This window comes from Delphinapterus leucas, chromosome 20 (assembly GCF_059928025.1).
Source record: "Delphinapterus leucas isolate spDelLeu-1000000601 "Yukka" chromosome 20, BTC_Dleu_Yukka2, whole genome shotgun sequence".
In the NCBI taxonomy this organism is placed as follows: Eukaryota; Metazoa; Chordata; class Mammalia; order Artiodactyla; family Monodontidae; genus Delphinapterus; species Delphinapterus leucas.
This window is the reverse complement of record NC_143148.1, coordinates 36,510,153-36,533,750: the sequence shown is the minus strand read 5'-3', so window position 1 is coordinate 36,533,750 and position 23,598 is coordinate 36,510,153.

Below are 23,598 nucleotides of genomic sequence, written 5' to 3'. Positions count from 1 at the left end.
CTTGAATGTTACCTGCAATATTACATTTGTCAAATCATGTCTGTACCATGATTCAGCACAATTAGGGTTCCTTAAACTATAAAAAGATGAGTATACTAACTACTTACGATAATTCCTTTGGAAAACTAGGCTGAGGATCTAGGTAAAGAAAATGGTTTTCCTGATAATAGTGAGGCATTACTGTAAGCTATAATTCAGCAGATCTTTGTCTTGAAAGATTCTTCACCTCTTAGACTCATAATACTCCACAGAAATGATTCTGTTCTTTATTGATTTGTCTTCACAGTATTACAGTATTCCAAATACAAACCAAATGAAAGATGTTTATTCTTGAGGATATTAAATTTTCTAAAAATAGACAATAATAAATTTATGTATGAGGAAGTCTTCTCCAAAAGTGTGCATAACTTATTCTTCTCATGGTTCTCCACTGAATGACTACATTCAAAATAAGTGGAGATATCGGTATTAATCAAGAGATGACACTAAGTCATGGACCCTTGACTAGTTGTGAGACATACTCAATCCTTGAAAAAACTGTCACTGTTGTAAAGAAGGAATGCTTTTGAGCCTACCATTAATTGAATTTGTTGAGAGTCTTACTCCTCTGCTCAAAACTCTTCAGTGATTACCTTTGAACATCCTAACTTCTCACTATGGTCTATGAAATCCTGCAAAATCTAGCCCTTGCCACTCATCCTACCTTCCTGATGCATAATCCTCATCACTCACTCTGCTCCAACCATCTTTCCTTTCTTTAAATACAGTCAGCACTTCCTCAACTCAGGTAGACTTTTTGATGATGGTCATTCCGACTGGTGTGAGGTGATACCTCATTGTAGTTTTAATTTACAATTCTCTAATAATGAGCGATGTTGAGCATCTTTTCATGTGCCTGTTGGCCATCTGTATGTCTTCTTTGAAGAAATTTCTATGTAGATCTTCTGCCCATTTTTTGATTGAGTTGTTTGTTTTTTGATATAGAGCTGTATGAGCTCTTGGTATATTTTGAAGATTAATCCCTTGTCCGTTGAATTGTTTGCAAATACTTTCTCCATTCTGTAGGCCATCTTTTTGGTTTTTTTATGATTTCCTTTGTTGTGCAAAAGATTTTAAGTTTAATTAGGTCCCATTTGTTTATTTTTATTTCCATTACTCTAGGACATGGATCCAAAAAGATACTGCTGCAATTTATATCAAAGAGTTTTCTGCCTATGTTTTCCTCTAGGACTTTAATAGTATCTGGTTTTACATATACAAAACAGAAATAGACCCACAGACATAGAAAACAAATTTATGGTTCCCAAAGTGGAAAGTGGGGGATAAACTAGAGTCTGGGATTAACATATATACACTACTGTACATAAAATAGATAACCAACAAGAACCTACTGTATAGCACAGAGAACTTACTCCATATTTTATAATAACCTATAAGGAAAAAGAATCTGAATTGTTTATACGTAACATATATATTATATATATTTCCATTTATATATATATATGTATATAAGACTGAACCACTTTGCTGTACACCTGAAACTAACACAATATTGTAAATCAACAATAAATAAATAAATAAATGTCATATCCTCAGAGAGGCTGCCATGACCATTTTTTCTAAAAAGTCTCCCTCCAATTAATCCTTGAGTTTTTAAAAATTTCAGCCCCTTATTATTCACTTCATAGGAATGTCTTCACTTATAATTACTGTCTTAGTAATTTGTTAACATCCAAAATGCTTTTAAAACATTGACAAAGGATCCACATTCATTGGAACATAAATTCTCTAAATCTGGACTACATCAATCTTTTCTCCATTAAAACCTCAAAGTACCTGGCCCTCAATATATATTTGATGTTTGAATACATGAGTATGATTTTTTTCCTGAATTAACTTTTTCTACTGTTTTATCTATAGCTATGTAATCAGCCATAAACACAATGACTTAAAACAACAATAATGAGTGACTATCATGGTTTCTGCAGGTCTGGAATTTGGGAGCTTGGCTGGGTGGTTTTGTTTGGGATCTCTCATGAGGTTACAATCAGATGTTGACTAGGACTTCAGTCACCTGAAGGCTTTCCTGGGACTGGAGAGGCTAATTCCAAGGTGGTTCACTCACATACTGGTAAGGTTTTGCTGGCTTGTTGACCAGAGCCTCAGTTCCTCACCATGTGGAACTTCTTAACTCTCCTCACTGCACGATGGCTGAATTCCTCCAGAGGGAGAAATTCAAGAGACCTGGGCAAGAGCTGCAATGCTTTTCACGACCTAGCCTCAGAAATTACACCATCACTCCTGCCATATTTTATTGGTCACCAGGCCAGCCTTGATTCTGTGTGTGAGGATACTACAAAGAGCATAGCTACCAGGAAACAAGAATTATTGGAGATTCTTTTGTAGGCTGGCTACCACAGAGGCCTCAATTATTTCTGCTTGTCAAAGCTCTGATTCTCCTCCTTTTTGGAGGCGGGCCAACACCCAATGCTTCCCTTCTTCCCTGATTTCCCATGTGTTCTTTACTTCTTATAAATGACAATATTGATTCATTTTCCATGTCCTGCTAAACATTCTTCATTTTGTCAGAGTATCATCAGACCAAAAGTTATCATTGATTCCCAACATTAGGCATGACCACAGAAGCCTCATCTTCCTATACTTTCCTCTCTCTTTCCCTCTTCTCACTCTCTCTCTCTCTCTCTCACACACACACACACACATGCGCGTGCATGCGCGCGCGCACACACACACACACACACACACACACACACACCCCGATACTGTCTAGATTAGATACTACCTGACTTGTCACAGGTAGGCAGTTTCAGAGGCAGATTTTAAATTTAACTCTGAGTAAGTCAGAAAAATTGTGGGTCCGAATTACTGAATTCCTCAACAACGCAAAAGAAATTATTCATGTGTGTGTGGCCTACTTACTAGTATATAAGAATTTATTTTAACACACTGATTCCTTTCCATCTGCCTTTCCTTGATCTCGAGCTAGTATTAAACACTCCTAAGTTCTTTAATGGAAAAAATTCTTATTCTCTATCACTTTTTTCAAGGAGTGAGACAGCTTATTTTAGCCAGGTTTAAAATTCATTTAAGATTCATGTATGCTGAGTTCTAGACAAAACACTAACCTTTTGGTGTTTGGCCTTAACTTTGTCAAACATAACTCCCTGCCTTAAAAAAAAAGTTTTAAATGTTAATTAAAAACACTCCAAGTGTCTTAGTCAAAAAATAGTCCTGATCTTAGACCTGTTCTCGCCTACAAAATGATGAGTTACAGTAAGAAGCATATGGATTAAATGTCTCTCCAAATTTAATGTGAATTTAAAAATTAGTATTTGAGAAACAAATCTATGTTTTGATGAATTAACGAGTGAAGATATTTGAGCATATCTAATATAAATTGCAGTTAGTTTTAATTTCTCAGGTCAAAATTGGGAGCATGTGCCCAGATTATATTCACAATTTTCCTGATATTTCACCAGAAGTTCAAAAGTTTAATGGGAGCCAAAGTAAACTATTGGTCAGATGAGACAGTTGGTATTAGTGACAATGACCTCAATGATACTTTCTGCCCGAATCACCTCAGTAAGTGAACACAGTATGAACAGAAATCCCAGATTATTAGTCCTTGGGATAATAGAGATGATTGAAAATGTAGAACATTTGGTCTTCTATGGGAACATGAATCCATAAATCACTATAAATTTCATTAATTTATAATTTATATTCTACATTCCTCCAAAAGGGATTTGAATTGGCTCACAGTAAAAGATATATGCAATTAAATTCATTAAGCCAATAGAATTAGTGCAGGAACACCTGTTTTCCTGATATTTGAATAGAATTTTTTCAAACATTCATTAAACAAACATTGATTGTTATCTTACTATATGTATCCCATGGTATGGGGGGTGAGATATATAAATAACAAAACTGCCTTTTTAATTCAGTGGGAGAGACAGATAGTAAAGATATAGATTATGTTTATAATACATGTAACTACTTTATATAATGACATTGGTTTTATCTAAATATTAGAGGTAATAGAGTTTTAAATAACAATATTCACCCTGGCTGAGAAACAAGAGAAAATAAAACAGATGCATTGTCCCAGAGCTTAGTATAATTTGATGCCACACTCATTTTTCATCTGAAACAAATTATTAGAGTGAATGGTATCTCCTCTGTGAATAAATATCATTTTTCCAAAGGATGCTCAAGAGTGATTAGAGATCAATATGGATCCATTTCTGTCTTATAATTGGAAATACTGGCCCTACACAGCTATCAGATGCCAAGACATAATCGAGGGATCAGGGACCTTCTCTTTTTACCTACCACCCTTGCTCATTTATGTACATGTAAATTTCAAATCTTCTTTGGTCCTCTGACAGATGCACTAAAGAATCTTGAATTATTTACACTGTTCCTAATGTAAAATGGTATGCATTTAGCAACTGAGCCAAAATCTTTTTGCAAGGAAACCTAGTTTTCAAATACCAGAGCAGTACAGGATTAGTGAATCTCAGCAGAGGTGTAAGAAAAAATCTCACTCAAGGTATCATTACCAGCATATTCAGTAGGGGGATAAGAAATAAATTCACAATAGCTAATTCTTCCATGACTGTCTTAAATTTCTTCTTCTCATACCTGTCTCATATGCATTTTCCTTCTTCCTTTTAACTCCTTGAATTGTTCTTTGTTCTTTAAATGCCTGCAATTTGTGTAGTGCAGGGTAGCTCCTATAAAGCCACCGGCTTGACTCCACGGTATAGATGAGCACTACATTCACGAGTCCTCCCATCAGAGACTTCACTCTCATAGCCTTACTTAACCTCTGCCCTCAACCCACCTCTTCTCTCAACTCTTCCTATCTCCATTTTATTACTTATTTTCCAATTTTCAGCTTGGTCTTTAAATTGATTCAGAAGATACTTTTCATGATTTTAGGAACACAAACTTGACTCCTTTTGGAAGAAAACAAAATGCTACTTCTCCTACACATGGTTTATTGTCCTGGTTTGATCCAGTCTTAAAACTCTAATGGTACTGCCATATTACAACAGCCAAAATCATGGAATATTGGAGAAAAAAGTCACAGTTCATGGGGATATACATGGAAGGGAACTGGGGAAAATATCAGCTCATTTATACTTTTCTGCTGAAAAAAACTACTCTGCATTGTAATTTACGTTATGAATAAGGATAAAACTAAAGTGTCTCATTCTGATTGGGGCTGCATTTGTCACTTTCATAAACTATTCCTTATCTATTAAAAAACTAGTCTGACTCCCATCTCAATCTCAGCCAAGGTGATCTACTCAAGATTTGCCCATCTCTTCTCTACTATTTTAATTTTGCTCAAGATATTTTATATTTCTAGGCAAGCAAAAGATAATTTTGGAGGGAAAAATATTATGAATTTTTATTTGCTAAAAAGAAACAAAGCCTCACACACAAAAATAGCATAGAACCTGACCTTAAAATGACTATGTTTGTACCATGCTAAAGATTTTTATGTTAGGTTTTTGGATTTTGTGTTGTTCTTATTATTTTAGATTTGTTTATTTTACCTTTTCTTCCTACTTGACCGGACATTGTTATAACAAACACTTAAAAACTAACATTATAATAGCAAATTGTAATTACCATTTTTAAACATGGCAATGTGTTATTTTTATTTAAATTTCTAACATACATTCCTCAAACTATTCTAAATCTTCAATAATAAACAACCATTTATTAATGAACACCAGTACTAAAACCCCCAAGAAGAATAAAAAACCAAAGATCTTAGTAGTTTATATGTAATGCAAGCATTTTGTTTATATCTCCAGAGAAGTTGTCAAAAGACACCTATTTACCCATGTATACACACTGTGAGGAAACAGACCTATACATTGTTTAAAGACAGGGACTAAATCGTCCAGTTTTCACCGAGTCTACTTAATAGTGACAGAAACTTATCATTGTCCATTATCATTGTCCATTGCCTTCATTTGCGTAGTCAATAAATCTTCATTATTTACTATAGATGACAAACTTCACCTGCTATCAATTAAAGTTTGTAGTGACTAAGGAGCTGCCTTGATTTCCCTGTAGTCACATTTTAAGATGCCAGGACATAGCTTCCTATCACATCACCGTCTAAAAATAGGTGATAGAAAACCACAGGACCAACAGAACTACTAAAAACCAATTGCAGGATTTTCCTTACTTGATTCCCAGTTTATTCACATTTCACACTCATTTCCACCAAGTATTCAGTACCTGCCTCCACAGCCTATGTGCAGCCATACATCTGGACATAGATTTGCTTTTTGTACTTTACCTTCTTGGTCCTAACCTCACCTTTTTTAAGGACTTTGAACTCTTATTAAATCTCTGATATTCCTGTCCACACAAACTTGGTAGAATATCCCATTCTATTTTTTCTCCTTTGACCTCCACTGTTATCTCTAGCTTACAAACGCATTTTAATCACTGATGAAGGCAGATATATCTGTAGGTAAACAGTTAGTATGTTCTATAATACATTCAAGACAGTTCACAAAAAGCCTGGTAGATCCCTGTGTATTTTTATAAAATTGTATACATTTTATTCAACCCAAATTTTGTCAGATTGATTGATCTAATTTAGATCTCCCTAATGACGCTATTAAAGGTGAAGCTGTTAGCTGTTGAAGGTGAAGCTGTTAGCTATGTCATCCCCCTAATCTTAATGATGGGGAAAGTTCTATGAGGCTCCCTTACTCTTCTCCCCAAACCATTATTTCCTCACTATAGTAAAAACAATGACTCAGATCTCTATTTCTATCATCTCTATCTCTGTCTCTGCCTCTGTCTCTATCTCTATTATCTATACCTTTATCTATATCCATATCTATATCATATATTTATCTATCCGTTTTTGTCCAGGAACATGTTATTGCAATAGTAAGGTTTTACAGTAAAAATGTGACCCATAAAGGAAAATTCCAATAGTGGAAGACAGCACAACCCTATAGAATCAGGCTAGGTTTTGATTTTTATGGGCCTGGTTCAAATTTATCTTTATCATTGAATAACAACAGGGACTTTATCAAAGGATCCTCTTAGCCTTGGTTTACTTGCAAACCAAGGAAACTAGTACCTCATTTACAAGGTTTCTGTATATAATGAATGATAAAATGATATAAACCACAAAATAATAGTCTGTCACATGGTAAGTTCATAAAATACATTAGTTTTTATAACCATAAACCATGGTGATAAGAGCAGCTAAAACTGAGAAAACTCTGTGGGTCACACACTCTTCTAAATGTTTTAATTCAGCCAACAACCCCAAAGGGTAGGTAGCATTATTTTATTTTTTCTTTATTTATGTTTTATTTAGTTTTGGCTGTGTTGGGTCTTTGTTGCTGCTCATGGGCTTTCTCTAGTTGTGGCGAGCAGGGCCTACACTTCATTGTGGTGTGCGGGTTTCTCATTGCAGTGGCCTCTCGTTGCGGAGCACGGGCTCTAGGCACGCGGGCTTCAGTGGTTGTGGCACGTGGGCTCAGTAGTTGTGGCTCAAGGGCTCTAGAGTGCAGGCTCAGTAGTTGTGGCACACGGGCTTAGTTGCTCCACAGCATGTGGGATCTTCCCGGACCAGGGCTCGAACCTGTGTCCCCTGCATTGGCAGGCAGATTCTCAACCACTGTGCTATCAGAAAAGTCCCAGTAGCATTATTATTGCAGGAGAAACCTGGGGCACCAAAGTGTTAGGGAGTTTGCCCAACCATGCTGACATTGTAAAGAATTGGCAGAGGCAGGATCCAAAACAAGGCAGTTTGGTTCCAGAGCTCCTTTCTCTTCACTGGGACTCATTGCTGCTCCTCATGTTTGAAAAGTTAGTAAACATGGGCAATGGATAACTCCAAAGACAAGTGTTTGTAACAGGTTCTGAAATTTGGCAGAATTACAAAGAAACACTGAGTCTTGCTGAATTAGAATTATGTTGAACAGGTTTAGCAACTGAAAGCCAGCAGTGATGCTTAGCATAGAAGTATTGACTTTTATGGAGACTGTGCATTGTACTGCATCACACTGACTTAAATGAGATGGATTCATTCCCATCTCAGCTCAGTTACAGGCAAAAGCCACCGCCACCCCCCCACCCAGATACTGGTATATAATATTGATTTTAGGCATATAGACTAAATAAACTGGAAACTGATTGAAATTTATGGAAAGGAATTAGCAATACAGTGATTTAATCAAAAATTTATTGAAAGTACCTAAAATTAATGGCTGCTATTGATAGATACAATTAAATTAACAGAAACACACTGCATTTAATTGGGATTTAATTGGAGACTACTAAAACCAAATAAAATCCAGTGGAAAACTGATAGGTTAGTGTCTGAATTTAGATTTATATTAAAAATATTCAGTGCTCAAAATAAACCATTATTCCATAGGGATATCCCCAGGGACTTTCTGGATTCACATAATCAATGTTTCCTGAAAATTTATTTACAAGAGGAAAAGGGTAACTTTAAATTGATAAAACGTTTACATCAGATTCAATAGACAGAAAATATTTTAAGAGGCAAATTTCTATATGACTTGGGGAATAAGAAGAAAGTATTCTGAATGATTCACAGTCATAAACATTTCTCTTGTAAGTTTTCCAATCCCTTATAAGGCAAAACTCTAAAAGTTGACCAGGCTTACAGTTACATCTTCACCTACTTTTCATCTCTTTTTTTATTCTATCATTTTTTTTACCACCAGAGATAAAATTTAATTTCCAGAATTCTAGAATTTTCCTCATCCCATAAAATCTGAATCTCTCTATAGGTTTTTTTAAATTAACAGACATTTGATCAAAGCAAGGAAGCCCAAGATAATAATTAAATCTCATAGAGTCTGTAGCCTTATGGACCTAAAAGACTGTTGGCTAAGATGTCAGATATCATGTTTTGTATCCGAGTCTGTTACAAACTAGCTGTGTAATATTGAACAGTTTACATCTTGTATGTCCTTCTTTATAATCTGAAGTGTAAGGTATGCCTTCTCCCGAGGTTAATGATGGGGGATATTCAGCAAAATATTACATAAGACTTAATCTGATGCCTTGCATATAAGGGGATACTTCCTTAATATTACCTCCTACTTTCTCTTCTGGAGATCTGAACTAGACCAAATTTGTATATATGTCTTTCTTCCTTAGTGCCACTTACCCTGTATCTATTCAAATGATAAAGGTATCATGCTTTATGATCAGGTAAACCCTGTGACAAAAGTGGGGATTTTTTTCCGCCTTGAGTTATGGGTAGGACAATAAGTTAAGCAGAGTACAACTCCTCATGGAATAATGATGTATATAATGACATGAGTTTTGGTAGCAAGCTGGTGGCATTATGTATATTTTTAACTTTCAGATTATTTTCTTCTTATTCACTGTTGTCTTAGTACAGATTCCATTGAAAGCAAAGCCTAAAATAGGAACTTAGGTTCAGATAGTTCGTTTTTATTTTAGAGGTGATCATAGGAACTCAGAGTGAGGTTGCAGAGTCAGATAAGGACAGAGGAAAAGCTAATAAAGTGTATTAACCACTCTGAACAACTGGATTCATTTTTGTTAGCTGCCCTCTGAAGAGCTGCACGTTCCCTTCAAATTCATCCATCAAAGCTTGGTGGAAGCCAAAGCCTGGACCCCAATGGCTGATGGATGCCACTGAGGAATTAAACTTTCTATACTTTCAGGCGTCACCTGCTCAAGAACTGAACAAGTTCCCATGGCTTCAGAAAAAGATCTAAGGCAGCGATGGTGAGACATGGCAGGTGCCTAGGTGAGATATCATCAATGTGTACACAGGACTTTCCACTTCAGCTGAAGCTAAAATAAGAGCTTTATATGGCTTTGACATTTGAAATCAGGATATTTTATCATGAAAAAAAAACACTTTTTCTTGAAAAAGAAAAAGGCATGATAGCAATGTTCTTTCAGTAATGTCACAATAGAAATGAAGATAGTGGTAATAATTACAGCTAATCTTTATTACTCATCTATATATGCCAGCTGCTGTTTAAAGCAGTTAGCCTGTGTTTTCCATCTAATACTCACAAATGAATTCTTGATTTCCCAAGCTCAGAATATGCTTCTCCTCTTGCCTCTCCTAACTCAGTAAATAGCTACTCCAGCATGCAGGTGACTTGACCAGAAATCTTTGCTTCATCTTCAACTCCTCCTATATCCCATGGGAGTAAATACTGTTGCCTTTACCTTTACATACATCCTGAACTTAACCACTTCTCAACTCCTTCTCCATTACCACTTTGGTTCTCTGTTTTCTCCATGCCCCTCCCAGCCCCATCAGAGTCTATTCACCGCAAAGCAGCCACAACCATGGTGACTCACTGAAATCTCAAGCCACATCACGTGACTCTTCAGCTCAATACTGTCCCCTACCATCCCATCGTTTCCAAAGTACAGAACAAAATCAGTTTAATCATTTGAAAGGGGCTGCACAATTTTAATTTCATCCACAACTCAATTTTTCTCCCACTGTTCTAGAGGCTCTGGATTCCATGCTGTTTTCAAACACCCTAAGCCCATGTCAGTGTCAGAGGTGTTGTAGTGGATGCCTTTACCTGCAATGCTCTTCCTGTCTGATCTACTCACAGCTTGATCCCTTACTTTATTCACTTTTCTCCTCAAATGCTTCCTTCACAGAGCTAAAAGTCTATATAAAATACAGCTTGTAGAAAAATGCAAACACCTATCCCTTTCTACAATAAAAAGCCTGCTAAAATAGTAAATCCCTATCCATCTACTTGCCCACATAGCTTTGTATCAATAATTGACATCTTACATGTTACCATCATTTTAAAAAGTATTAGTTGTTTCACTCCCACTTGAATATAAGTTGCAGAGAGCTGGGGCTTTGCCTTTTTGATCACTGCTGTTTGTGCAGCCCTTACCATAGTATCTGTCAGAGTAGATGGCTTATACATAGATATTGAATGAGTGAACCATAACCCTAAGAGGTAGGCGCTAATATTTTTACAATTTACAAATGTGGATACTGAGACGCAAGCTAGATAAGTATCTTGCTTTCACAACCAAGGCCATATACCTAGTAAACAGAGAGAAGTGTTACCAAATTATTAGAGATCACAGGCTAATTGCTACCACCTTCGGATGGGACATGAACTGTCCACAGCTCACCCATCTGGCCCACTGCACTCTTTTACGATACCTGCTTGACACTTGTTGCATTTGAGTTTGTAAACCCAAGCAAAGACATTAGAGAACGCGAGGAGACTGTGACAAATGATATATACACTACATCTGGAGAGTTCAGAAAGAAAGAGACAGAGAGAGATTGGAAAAGATACTGTGTCTCCCAATCCATATGCCCGCAGATCTATACATGGAACCATTTCTTTCCCAGAGAAGCCACATTCATTGCAGAACACACCCACTGGATTCTTACTGGAAATGGAGTTTTGTGTTTCTCAACTAGCTCACAGATCCTTTCTAAGCTGATGCAAACCTTCGTAAGCACTGCTCAAACTGGCTTTAATTTTTATTAATCATTTGAACCCATCTCACAACACATTTTAGCTCTCACTGCCCTCTGCTTATGACACTTCTGTTGTCTCACATCTGATACCTAGCTTGAAAAGCGGTCTGAACCTTTAGTAGGTTTTATAATGGAAATAGCCTACTTGACACTCATTGTCATACAAAATCATTTTCAACAATACCATTAAATTGAAATCACAAATAGGTTGCTTTTTTAAAATTTTATTTATTTTTTTAAACAGCAGGTTCTTATTAGTCAACCAATTTATACACATCAGTGTATACATGTCAATCCCAATCACCCAGTTCATCACACCACCACCCCCCACTCGCTGTCGCATTTCCCCCTTGGTGTCCATACATTTGTTCTCTACATCTGTGTCTCAATTTCTGCCCTGCAAATCAGTTCATCTGTACCACTTCTCTAGGATCCACATATATGTGTTAATATACGATATTTGTTTTTCTCTTACTGACTTACTTCACTCTGTATGACAGTCTCTAGATCCATCCATATCTCTACAAATGACCCAATTTTGTTCCTTTTTATGGCCGAATAATATTCCATTGTATATACGCACCATATCTTCTTTATCCATTCATCTGTCGATGGGCATTTAGGTTGCTTCCATGACCTGGCTATTGTAAAGAGTGCTGCAATGAACACTGTGGTGCACGCGTCTTTTTGACTTACGGTTTTCTCTGGGTATATGGCCAGTATTGGAATTCCTGGGTGATATGGTAATTCTATTTTTAGTTTTTAAGGAACCTCCATACTGTTCTCCATAGTGGCTGTATCAACTTACATTCCCACCAACAGTGCAACAGGGTTCCCTTTTCTCCACACCGCCTCCAGCACTGGTTGTTTGTAGATTTTCTGGTGATGCCCATTCTAACTGGTATGAGGTTATACTTCATTGTAGTTTTGATTTGCATTTCTCTAATAAATAGTGATGCTGAGCAGCTTTTCATGTGCTTCTTGGCCACCTGTATGTCTTCTTTGGAGAAATGTCTATTTAGGTCTTCTGCCCATTTTTGGATTGGGTTGTTTGTTTTGTTAATATTGAGCTGCATGAGCTGTTTATATATTTTGGAGATTGATCCTTTGTCCATTGATTCGTTTGCAAATATCTTCTCCCATTCTGAGGGTTGTCTTTTTGTCCTGTTTATGGTTTCCTTTGCTGTGCAAAAGCTTTGAAGTTTCATTAGGTCCCATTTGTTTATTTTTGTTTTTATTTCCATTACTCTAGCAGGTGCATCAAAAAAGATCTTGCTGTGATTTATGTCAAAGACTGCTCGTCCTATGTTTTCCTCTAAGAGTTTTATAGTGTCCGGTCTTACATTTAGGTCTCTAATCCATTTTGAGTTTATTTTTGTGCATGGTGTAAGGGACTGTTCTAATTTCATTCTTTTACATGTAGCTGTCCAGTTTTCCCAGCACCATTTATTGAAGAGACTGTCTTTTCTCCATTGTATATCCTTGCCTCCTTTGTCACAGAATAGTTGACCATACGTGCGTGGGTTTATCTCTGGGCTTCCTATCTTGTTCCATTGATCTATATTTCTGTTTTGGTGCCAGTACCATATTGTCTTGATTACTGTAGCTTTGTAGTATAGACTGAAGACAGGGAATCTGATTCCTCCAGGTCCGTTTTTTCCCTCCAGACTGCTTTGGCTATTCCGGGACTTTAGTGTCTCCATTCAAATTTAAGATTTTTTGTTCTAGTTCCGTAAAAAATGCCATTGGTAATCTGATACGGTTTGCATTGAATCTGTAGATTGCTTTGGGTAGTATAGTCATTTTCACAATATTGATTCTTCCAATCCAAGAACATGGTATATCTCTCCATTTGTTGGTATCATCTTTAATTTCTTTCATCAGTGTCTTATAGTTTTCTGCATACAGGTCTTTTGTCCCCCTAGGTAGGTTTATTCCTAGGTATTTTATTCTCTTTGTTGCAATGGTAAATGGGAGTGTTTCCTTAATTTCTCTTTCAGATTTTTCATCATTAGTGTATAGGAATGCAAGAGATTTCTGTACATTAATTTTGTATCCTGCAACTTTACCAAATTCATTGATTACCTCTAGTAGTTTTCTGGTGGCATCTTTAGGATTCTCTATGTGTAGTATCATGTCATCTGCAAATAGTGACAGTTTTACTTCTTCTTTTCCAATTTGTATTCCCTGTATTTCTTTTTCTTCTCTGATTGCCGTGGCTAGGACTTCCAAAATTATATTGAATAAGAGTGGTGAGAGTGGACATCCTTGTCTTGTTCCTAATCTTAGAGGAAATGCTTTCAGTTTTTCACCATTCAGAATGACGTTTGCTGTGGGTTTGTCGTATATGGCCTTTATTATGTTGAGGTAGGTTCCCTCTATGCCCACTTTCTGAAGAGTTTTTATCATAAATGGGTGTTGAATTTTGTCAAAAGCTTTCTCTGCATCTATTGAGATGATCATATGATTTTTATTCTTCAATTTGTTAATATGGTGTATCACATCAATTGATTTGCATATATTGAAGAATCCTTGCATCCCTGGGATAAATCCCACTTGATCATGGTGTATGATCCTTTTAATGTGTTGTTGGATTCTGTTTGCTAGTATTTTGTTGAGGATTTTTGCATCTATGTTCATCAGTGATATTGGTCTGTAATTTTTTTTTTTTTGGAGTATCTTTGTCTGATTTTGGTATCAGGATGATGGTGGCCTCATAGAAAGAGTTTGGGAGTGTTCCTTCCTCTGCAGTTTTTTGGAAGAGTTTGAGAAGGATGGGTGTTAGCTCTTCTCTAAATGTTTGATAGAATTCACCTGTGAAGCCATCTAGTCCTGGACTTCTGTTTGTTGGAAGATTTTTAATCACAATTTCAATTTCATTACTTGTGATTGGTCTGTTCATATTTTCAGTTTTTTCCTGGTTCAGTCGTGGACGGTTATACCTTTCTAACAATGTGTCCATTTCTTCCAGGTTGTCCATTCTATTGGCATAGAGTTGCTTGTAGTAGTCTCTTAGGATGCTTTGTATTTCTGCAGTGTCTGTTTTAACTTCCCCTTTTTCATTTCTAATTTTATTGATTTGAGTCCTCTCCCTCTTTTTCTTGATGAGTCTGGCTAATGGTTTATCAATTTTGTTTATCTTCTCAAAGCTTTTAGTTTTATCGATCTTTGCTATTGTTTTCTTTGTTTCTATTTCATTTATATCTGCTCTGATCTTCATGATTTCTTTCCTTCTGCTAACTTTTGGTTTTGTTTTTTGTTCTTTCTCTAGAGCATTTAGGTGTAAGGTTAGATTGTTTATTTGAGATTTTTCTTGTTTCTCGAGGTAGGCTTGTATAGCTGTAAACTTCCCTCTTAGAACTGCTTTTGCTGCATCCCATAGGTTTTGGATCATCGTGTTCTTGTTGTCATTTGTCTCTAGGTATTTTTTGATTTCCTCTTTGATTTCTTCAGTGATCTCTTGGTTATTTAGCAACGTATTGTTTAGCCTCTATGTGTTTGTGTTTGTTACGTTTTTATCCCTGTGATTGATTTCTAATCTCATAGTGTTGCGGTCAGAAAGTATGCTTGATGTGATGTCAATTTTCTTAATTTCCTGAGGCGTGATTTGTGACCCAAGATGTGATCTATCCTGGAGAATGTTCCATGTGCACTTGAGAAGAAACTGTAATCTGTTGTTTTTGGATGGAATGTCATATAAATGTCGATTAAATCTATCTGGTACATTGTGTCATTTAAAGCTTGTGTGTCCTTATTAATTTTCTGTTTGGATGATCTGTCCATTGGTGTAAGTGAGGTGTTAAAGTCCCCCACTATTATTGTGTTACTGCCAATTTCCTCTTTTAGAGCTGTTAGCAGTTGCCTTATATATTGAGGTGCTCCTATGTTGGGTGCATATATACTTATAATTGTTATATCTTCTTGGATTGATCCCTTGATCATTATGTAGTATCCTTGTCTCTTGTAACATTCTTTATTTTAAAGTCTATTCATCTGATATGAGAATTGCTACTGCAGCTTTCTTTTGATTTCCATTTGCATGGAATATCTTTTTCCATCCCCTCACTTTCCGTCTGTATGTGTCCCTAGGTCTGAAGTGGGTCTCTTGTAGACAACATATTGATGGGTCTTGTTTTTGTATCCATTCAGCAAGCCTGTGTCTTTTCATTGCAGCATTTAATCCATTCATGGTTAAGGTAATTATTGATAGGTATGTTCCTATTACCATTTTCTTAATTGCTTTGGGTTTGTTTTTATAGGTCCTTTTCTTCTCTTGTGTTTCTCACTTAGAGAAGTTCCTTTAGCATTTTTCGTAGACATGGTTTGGTGGTGCTGAATTCTCTTAGCTTTTGCTTGCCTGTAAAGCTTTTGATTTCTCTGATGAATCTGAATGAGATCCTTGCTGGGTAGAGTAATCTTGGTTGTAGGTTCTTCCCTTTCATCACTTTAAGTATATCATGCCACTCCCTTCTGGCTTGTAGAGTTTCTGCTGAGAAATCAGCTGTTAACCTTATGGGAGTTCCCTAGTGTTTTGTCATTTTTCCCTTGCTCCTTTCAATAATTTTTCTTTGTCTTTCATTTTTGCCAATTTAATTACTATGTGTCTCAGCGTGTTTCTCCTTGGCTTTATCCTGTATGGGACTCTCTGCGCTTCCTGGACTTGGGTGGCTATTTCCTTTCCCATGTTAGGGAAGTTTTCGACTATAATCTCTTCAAATATTTTCTCGGGTCCTTTCTGTCTCTCTTCTCCTCTGGGACCCCAATAATGTGAATGTTACTGCATTTAATGTTGTCCCAGAGGTCTCTTAGGCTGTCTTCATTTCTTTTCATGCTTTTTTTTAAATTCTGTTCTGCCACAGTGAATTCCACCATTCTGTCTTCCAGGTCACTTATCCATTCTTCTGCCTCAGTTATTCTGCTATTGATTCCTTCCAGTGTATTTTTCATTTCAGTTATTGTATTGTTCATCTCTGTTTGTTTGTTCTTTAATTCTTCTAGGTGTTTGTTCTTTAATCTTTCAGATCTTTGCTAAACATTTCTTGCCTCTTCTCGATCTTTGCCTCCATTCTTTTTCCAAGGTCCTGGATCATCTTCACTATCATTATTCTGAATTTTTTTCTGGAAGGTTGCCTATCTCCACTTCATTTAGTTGTTTTTCTTGGGTTTTACCTTGCTCCTTCACCTGGTACATAGCTCTTTGCCTTTTCATCTTGTCTATTTTTCGGTGAATGTGGTTTTTGTTCCACAGGCTGCAGGATTGTAGTTCTTCTTGCTTCTGCTGTGTGCCCTATGGTGGATGAGGCTATCTAAGAGGCTTGTGCAAGTTTCATGGTGGGAGGAACTGGTGGTAGCTAAAGCTGGATGTTGCTCTGGTGGGCAGAGCTCAGTAGAACTTTAATCCACTTGTCTGCTGATGGGTGGGGCTGGGTCCCTTCCCTGTTGGTTGTTTGGCCTGAGGCGACCCAACACTGGAGCCTACCGGGTTTCTTTGGTGGGGCTAATGGCAGACTCCAGGAGGGCTCATGTCAAGGAGTACTTCCCAGTACTTCTGCTGCCAGTGTCCTTGCCCTCACGGTGAGACAGAGACACCCCCCACCTCTGCAGGAGACCCTCCTACCCTAGCAGGTAGGTCTGGTTCAGACTCTTATGGGGTCACTGCTCCTTCCCATGGGTCCCAATGTGCACACCACTTTGTGTGTGCCCTCCAAGAGTGGACTCTCTGTTTCCCCCAGTCCTGTTGAAGTCCTGCAACCAAATCCCGCTAGCCTTCATAGTCTGATTCTCTAGGAATTCCTCCTCCCATTTTCGGACCCCCAGGTTCAGAAGCCTGACATGGGGCTCAGAACCTTCTCTCCAGTGGGTGGACTTCTGTGGTATAAGTGTTCTCCAGTTTGTGAGTCACCACCCAGCTGTTATGGTATTTGATGTTATTGTGATTAAGACCCTCTTACCCTCTCATTGTGGCTTCTCCTTTGTCTTTGGATATGGGGTATCTTTTTTGGTGAGTTCCAATGTCTTCCTGTCGATGATTGTTCAGCAGTTAGTTGTGATTCTGGTGTTCTCGCAAGAGAGAGTGAGAGCACGTCCTTCTACTCCGCCATCTTGAACCTGCCCCTCACAAATAGGCTGGTTTTTAAACAACATACAGCTTCTAAGGGAAAGTTTTGTATTGCAATGTTTATGTGTATATGATGTATATACACATATACACACATAAAATATATATATACATACACACATATATATATTTCTGAACTTATTCTGTAAAATTTAAAAGGCATTGGTTTTTTGTCAACAAAATGCAATGCAGAGTTTGTTATTTCTCCAATCACCTTGAGTATGATATTCTGAATTCTATAAGAGCCTGTGCTGTATTGTGTGGTCCCCTGAAGCCTTGCATATGTCATCAAAATACAATATTTTCCCCTCTTTCATCTTGAGGGTTGAGACAATTGTAGAGTATCTTTGAGGATAAATGTGTGAGATAGATTTTTTTTTCAAGTGTTCTACGTTCTCTGCTACCTGCAACTAGAATAAAAGGAAACGCTTGTATCTAGGAATGTGCTTTGCAAAATCATATACATTTAAAATTGAAAAAGCAATGCCCTATTCATTTATTCTGCAATATTTTGTGCAACATACAGTATGTTGTTCTCTACTTTAACTTCGTCTTTCATACTGCTCGCAGTTAGATGTCTACTTTTGAGTCATGAGTTCAGTTCTGTTTGTACGTCCTTTAATAAAAGCTTAGGTTGGTGCTGCATAGAAAACATGCACTGTTTTTCAAAGTTGAATATTTCCTATAATTTACTGCCATTGGAACCAACTTCATAAATTGATGGACTGAAATTCTATAAGAGGAGAAACTTGGTTCTTGATTTGCGTCTGTCTTGTTCATTAGTATGCTACAGTACCTAACATAGTGTTTTGAACATAATGCTCAATATATACAAATATATTATACAGGAGCTCAATAAATGTATAAAAATAATGAGTAGAGCTATGAATGCCAATGAGTACCTTGACAGATCCTAATTCTCCACGGCAGTAGGACACCACTACCCAGGGTTATCAGTATTTAGAAGAACCAGAATTGTAAGGCTCATTTTACTTAGTACATGGAGTAAAACTTGGAAGTTGAATTCTTAAAGAAATGAGGTCTACTAATATTAGTAGTAAGACAAATTTAGAACTCTTCATGATATTAAAATAAGTTCACCTTGTAAAATTATGTTTCTATCTTAAAGCTATTGGTGATCTATCCAAATCTTCCACAACCCACTCCCAGTATTCCTTTCCCCATAAGATCTTCATGAATTCCCAAATTAAATGCTAACCTGCTTCTCTACATTTCTACAACTTGAAGAAACAAAACACGTCTACTAGTCCAGAAGCTCACTGAAACCACAGAATTTTTCTTATTTATAATCTGTGCTAGGTTTTAAGCACATTCCATATGCTAATTCATCACATTTCAGATATTAAAAGGAAACAAAAATCTATAATGGTAACACAACCATTATCGTTCAGCTAAAAACCTACTATAATATTTATCAAAAACAGAGACTGTTTCTTGCACTGTCACGTTCCACTTTATTTCTTCTACTGCCTTTCTCTCTAAGAGCTTTATAATCTAACAACTATGAATAGCAAAGCAACATATATTATTTTGGAGAAATTCTGATAATGTAAAAAATGATCAGACTCCTATTATATCATATATGTAAAATCTCTTTGTCTCTCTGTCACACACATACACACACACAAACACACACAACCACCACCACTATCATCACCTTGAATATTCATTATGATCGTGGGTATGCCTTTTCATTTTTTTATATGTAACTTACTAATTGTATAACCTTTGTTGTCTTAGCTACAGAAGTCACTATATAACACAGATGGTAAGAGTATTTGTTCCATAGATTATTTTATGGGAATTAAATAAGTTAACACACATAACACATTTAAAATATTATTATCATTCTTGATTATTATATAGACTTTTTACATGGAGGTTGGATATTTCTTATCCATCAAGTTTCCTACCTACAACACACTGAAGATTTTTTCATGTCTTTAAATATCTTTCCCAAATGTCATTTTAATGGTTGCTTAGTATTACATCATATGGACATATAATTTTAACCAAACATTTCTTGGTAAGGTTTTTTTATGCAGCTTCCAATTTGGGACTGTCATATTTACTGCTGTGATGAATAATCTTAGAAATAAATGTCTGTAACTGTTTTGTAGTTTTTTTCTTTTAGGATACTTTTCCAACTGATATGTAGTGTTAAATTACAAAAATAAAGAGTCAATAACCTCCCCCCCAAAACGATAAACATACTTCTCCCCCCACATGTTATAATATGGTATTTTTATTTTTTAAAAAAGTTTGATAGTTAAGGATTAGTGTCTTGTTTATATAATTCATCATTTAAAAAAATTCTAATTAGTTTTCAAAAATATTTTGGGGTCATTTGTTTCTGGCTGTGTGTGTGTGAGAGAGAAGAGAAACGAGATGGACTGGGAGAATAAGATTTTACTAAGTGTTCGCCTTTCTTGTGATTGCAGTCCTTTCAGTAACAATAATAATGATAGTAGTGGGAAGAGTGGTGGTGTTTAGTGCTGGTGGTAAAAATAATAGTAGTAGGTAATGAGAGCTAACATTTACTCAGAGCTCACCATGTGCTAAAATCTTCACATGTAGAAGCGTATTTAGTGCCCACACAATCCTATGCAGTAGGTATGACTGAAGCCAATTAACAACAAAAACCTAAACTGGTTCTGAAAGAGACTTATTTCAATAATTACCTTAAGGTCCCATGCCAATTAAATGGTGAAGGCAAGATTCTAACCCAGGAAGTTTGACTAAGCCCTACATTCTAATGAAGGAGTTTTATCGATTGTGGGTGCTATCAACCTTGTCCTTTATATGGAAAATGTATGTTGCCTAATTGTTTTGCTTATTATTTTGGCGATTTATATGTACAGAAGATTTTTTCAATATGACAGTTCAGTGCCATTTTGCATTAAACAGAATTATTCCCCCTGCTGATCAGTTCATTCAGAAAATTTTTGCTTGGCCTTATATATATATATATATTTAACATCTTTATTGGAGTATAATTGCTTTACAATGGTGTGCTAGCTTCTGCTTTATAACAAAGTGAATTAGTTATACATACACATGTTCCCATATCTCTTCCCTCTTGCAACTCCCTCTTTCCCACCCTCCCTACCCCATCCCTCTAGGTGGTCACAAACCACCGAACTGATCTCCCTGTGCTATGCGGCTGCTTCCCACTAGCTATCTATTTTACATTTGGTAGTGTATATATGTCCATGCCACTCTCTCACTTTGTCACAGCTTACCCTTCCCCCTCCCCATATCCTCAAGTCCATTCTCTAGTAGGTCTGTGTCTTTATTCCCGTCTTACCCCTAGGTTCTTCATGACATTTTTTTTTCTTAAATTCCATATATATGTGTTAGCATATGGTATTTGTCTTTCTCTTTCTGACTTACTTCACTCTGTATGACAGACTCTAGGTCCATCCACCTCACTACAAATAGCTCAATTTCGTTTCTTTTTTTTTTTTCTTTTTTCGGTATGCGGGCCTCTCACTGTTGTGGCCTCTCCTGTTGCGGAGCACAGGCTCCGGACGCGCAGGCCCAGCGGCCATGGCTCATGGGCCCAGCCACTCCGCGGCATGTGGGATCCTCCCAGACTGGGGCACGAACCCGTGTTCCCTGCATCGGCAGGCAGACTCTCAAGCACTGCGCCACCAGGGAAGCCCAATATCATTGCTTTTTATGGCTAATATTCCCTTGTATATATGTGCCACATCTTCTTTATCCATTCATCCGATGATGGACACTTAGGTTGTTTCCATCTTCTGGCTATTGTAAATAGAGCTGCAATGAACATTTGGTACATGCCTCTTTTTGAATTATGGTTTTCTCAGGGTATATGCTCAGTAGTGGGATTGCTGGGTCATATGGTAGTTCTATTTGTAGCTTTTTTTAAGGAACCTCCATACTGTTCTCCATAGTGGCTGTATCAATTCACATTCCCACCAGCAGTGCAGGAGTGTTCCCTTTTCTCCACACCCTCTCCAGCATTTATTGTTTCTAGATTTTTTGATGATGGCCATTCTGACCGGTGTGAGATGATATTACATTGTAGTTTTGATTTGCATTTCTCTAATGATTAATGATGTTAAGCATTCTTTCATGTGTTTGTTGGCAGTCTGTATATCTTCTTTGGAGGAATGTCTATTTAGGTCTTCTGCCCATTTTTGGATTAGGTTGTTTGTTTTTTTGTTATTGAGCTGCATGAGCTGCTTGTAAATTTTGGAGATTAATCCTTTGTCAGTTGCTTCATTTGCAAACATTTTCTCCCATTCTGAGGGTTGTCTTTTGGTCTTGTTTATGGTTTTCTTTGCTGTGCAAAAGCTTTGAAGTTGCATTAGGTCCCATTTGTTTATTTTTGTTTTTATTTCCATTTTTCTAGGACGAGGGTCAAAAAGGATCTTGCTGTGATTTATGTCATAGAGTGTTCTGCCTATGTTTTCCTCTAAGAGTTTGATAGTGTCTGGCCTTACATTTAGGTCTTTAATCCATTTTGAGCTTATTTTTGTGTATGGTGTTAGGGAGTGATCTAATCTCATACTTTTACATGTACCTGTCCAGTTTTCCCAGCACCACTTATTGAAGAGGCTGTCCTTTCTCCACTGTACATTCCTGCCTCCTTTATCAAAGATAAGGTGACCATATGTGTGTGGGTTTATCTCTGGGCTTTCTATCCTGTTCCATTGATCTATATTTCTGTTTTTGTGCCAGTATCATACTGTCTTGATTACTGTAGCTTTGTGCTATAGTCTGAAGTCAGGGAGCCTGATTCCTCCAGCTCCATTTTTCATTCTCAAGTTTGCTTTGGGTATTCGGGGTCTTTTGTGTTTCCATACAAATTGTGAAATTTTTTGTTCTAGTTCTGTGAAAAATGCCAGTGGTAGTTTGATAGGGATTGCACTGAATCTGTAGATTGCTTTAGGCAGTAGAGTCATTTTCACAATGTTGATTCTTCCAATCCAAAAACATGGTATATCTCTCCATCTATTTGTATCATCTTTAATTTCTTTCATCAGTTTCTTATAATTTTCTGCATACAGGTCTTTTGTATCCATAGGTAGGTTTATTCCTAGATATTTTATTCTTTTTGTTGCAATGGCAAATGGGAGTGTTTTCTTGATTTCACTTTCAGATTTTTCATCATTAGTGTATAGGAATGCCAGAGATTTCTGTGCTTTAATTTTGTATCCTGCTACTTTACCAAATTCATTGATTAGCTCTAGTATGCCTTTATATTTTTAACCCTTCTGATTTTTTTGTTGTTGCGGGGAAGTCAGAGTAGTTATTTCACGTAGGAAATCAGGGCATTTACATTTTTTACTTTATTTAGAGATGGTCTACCTAATTCTATGATTTTCCTTGCTATCCATTCTAGAGACTGTCTTTAGATTAATCTTGATGATATACTACTCAAGAATTTATAATGCTTCTTTTTTATTTCCACTTGATTTGGGGATCTATCATAATTTGATTTGCATGTTCTGATCCTTGTTTATAGTTCTTCTTGAAGTGTGTACTCTTGGTATGTCCCACATTTCCCCACTGTTCACCAGTACAGTAGTATGTATGCTCACTCATTGGCTTCCAACTGCAAGCACAGGTCACTTTTTTAAAAGGGACTTCCTCTGTCAGTGGCTGCTCAGCCCACATGCTTGGCAGGTTGGGAAGTGCCAGCAAGCAACCGCCAATCAATCACAGATGAAAGTTAGTTGATAAACAACCCAGTTCCTCATGTCGTAGATAACAGCCAGTTTATCTAAAGAGCTCTACTTGCTAACACAAACATCAGGCAGATAATGCACCCTTATGGATTTTATCCTTCTGTCTCATTTCTCAATTCTCTCACAGGTGCTTCCTGCAACCCCCTTTCAACAAACTGTTTGCATTC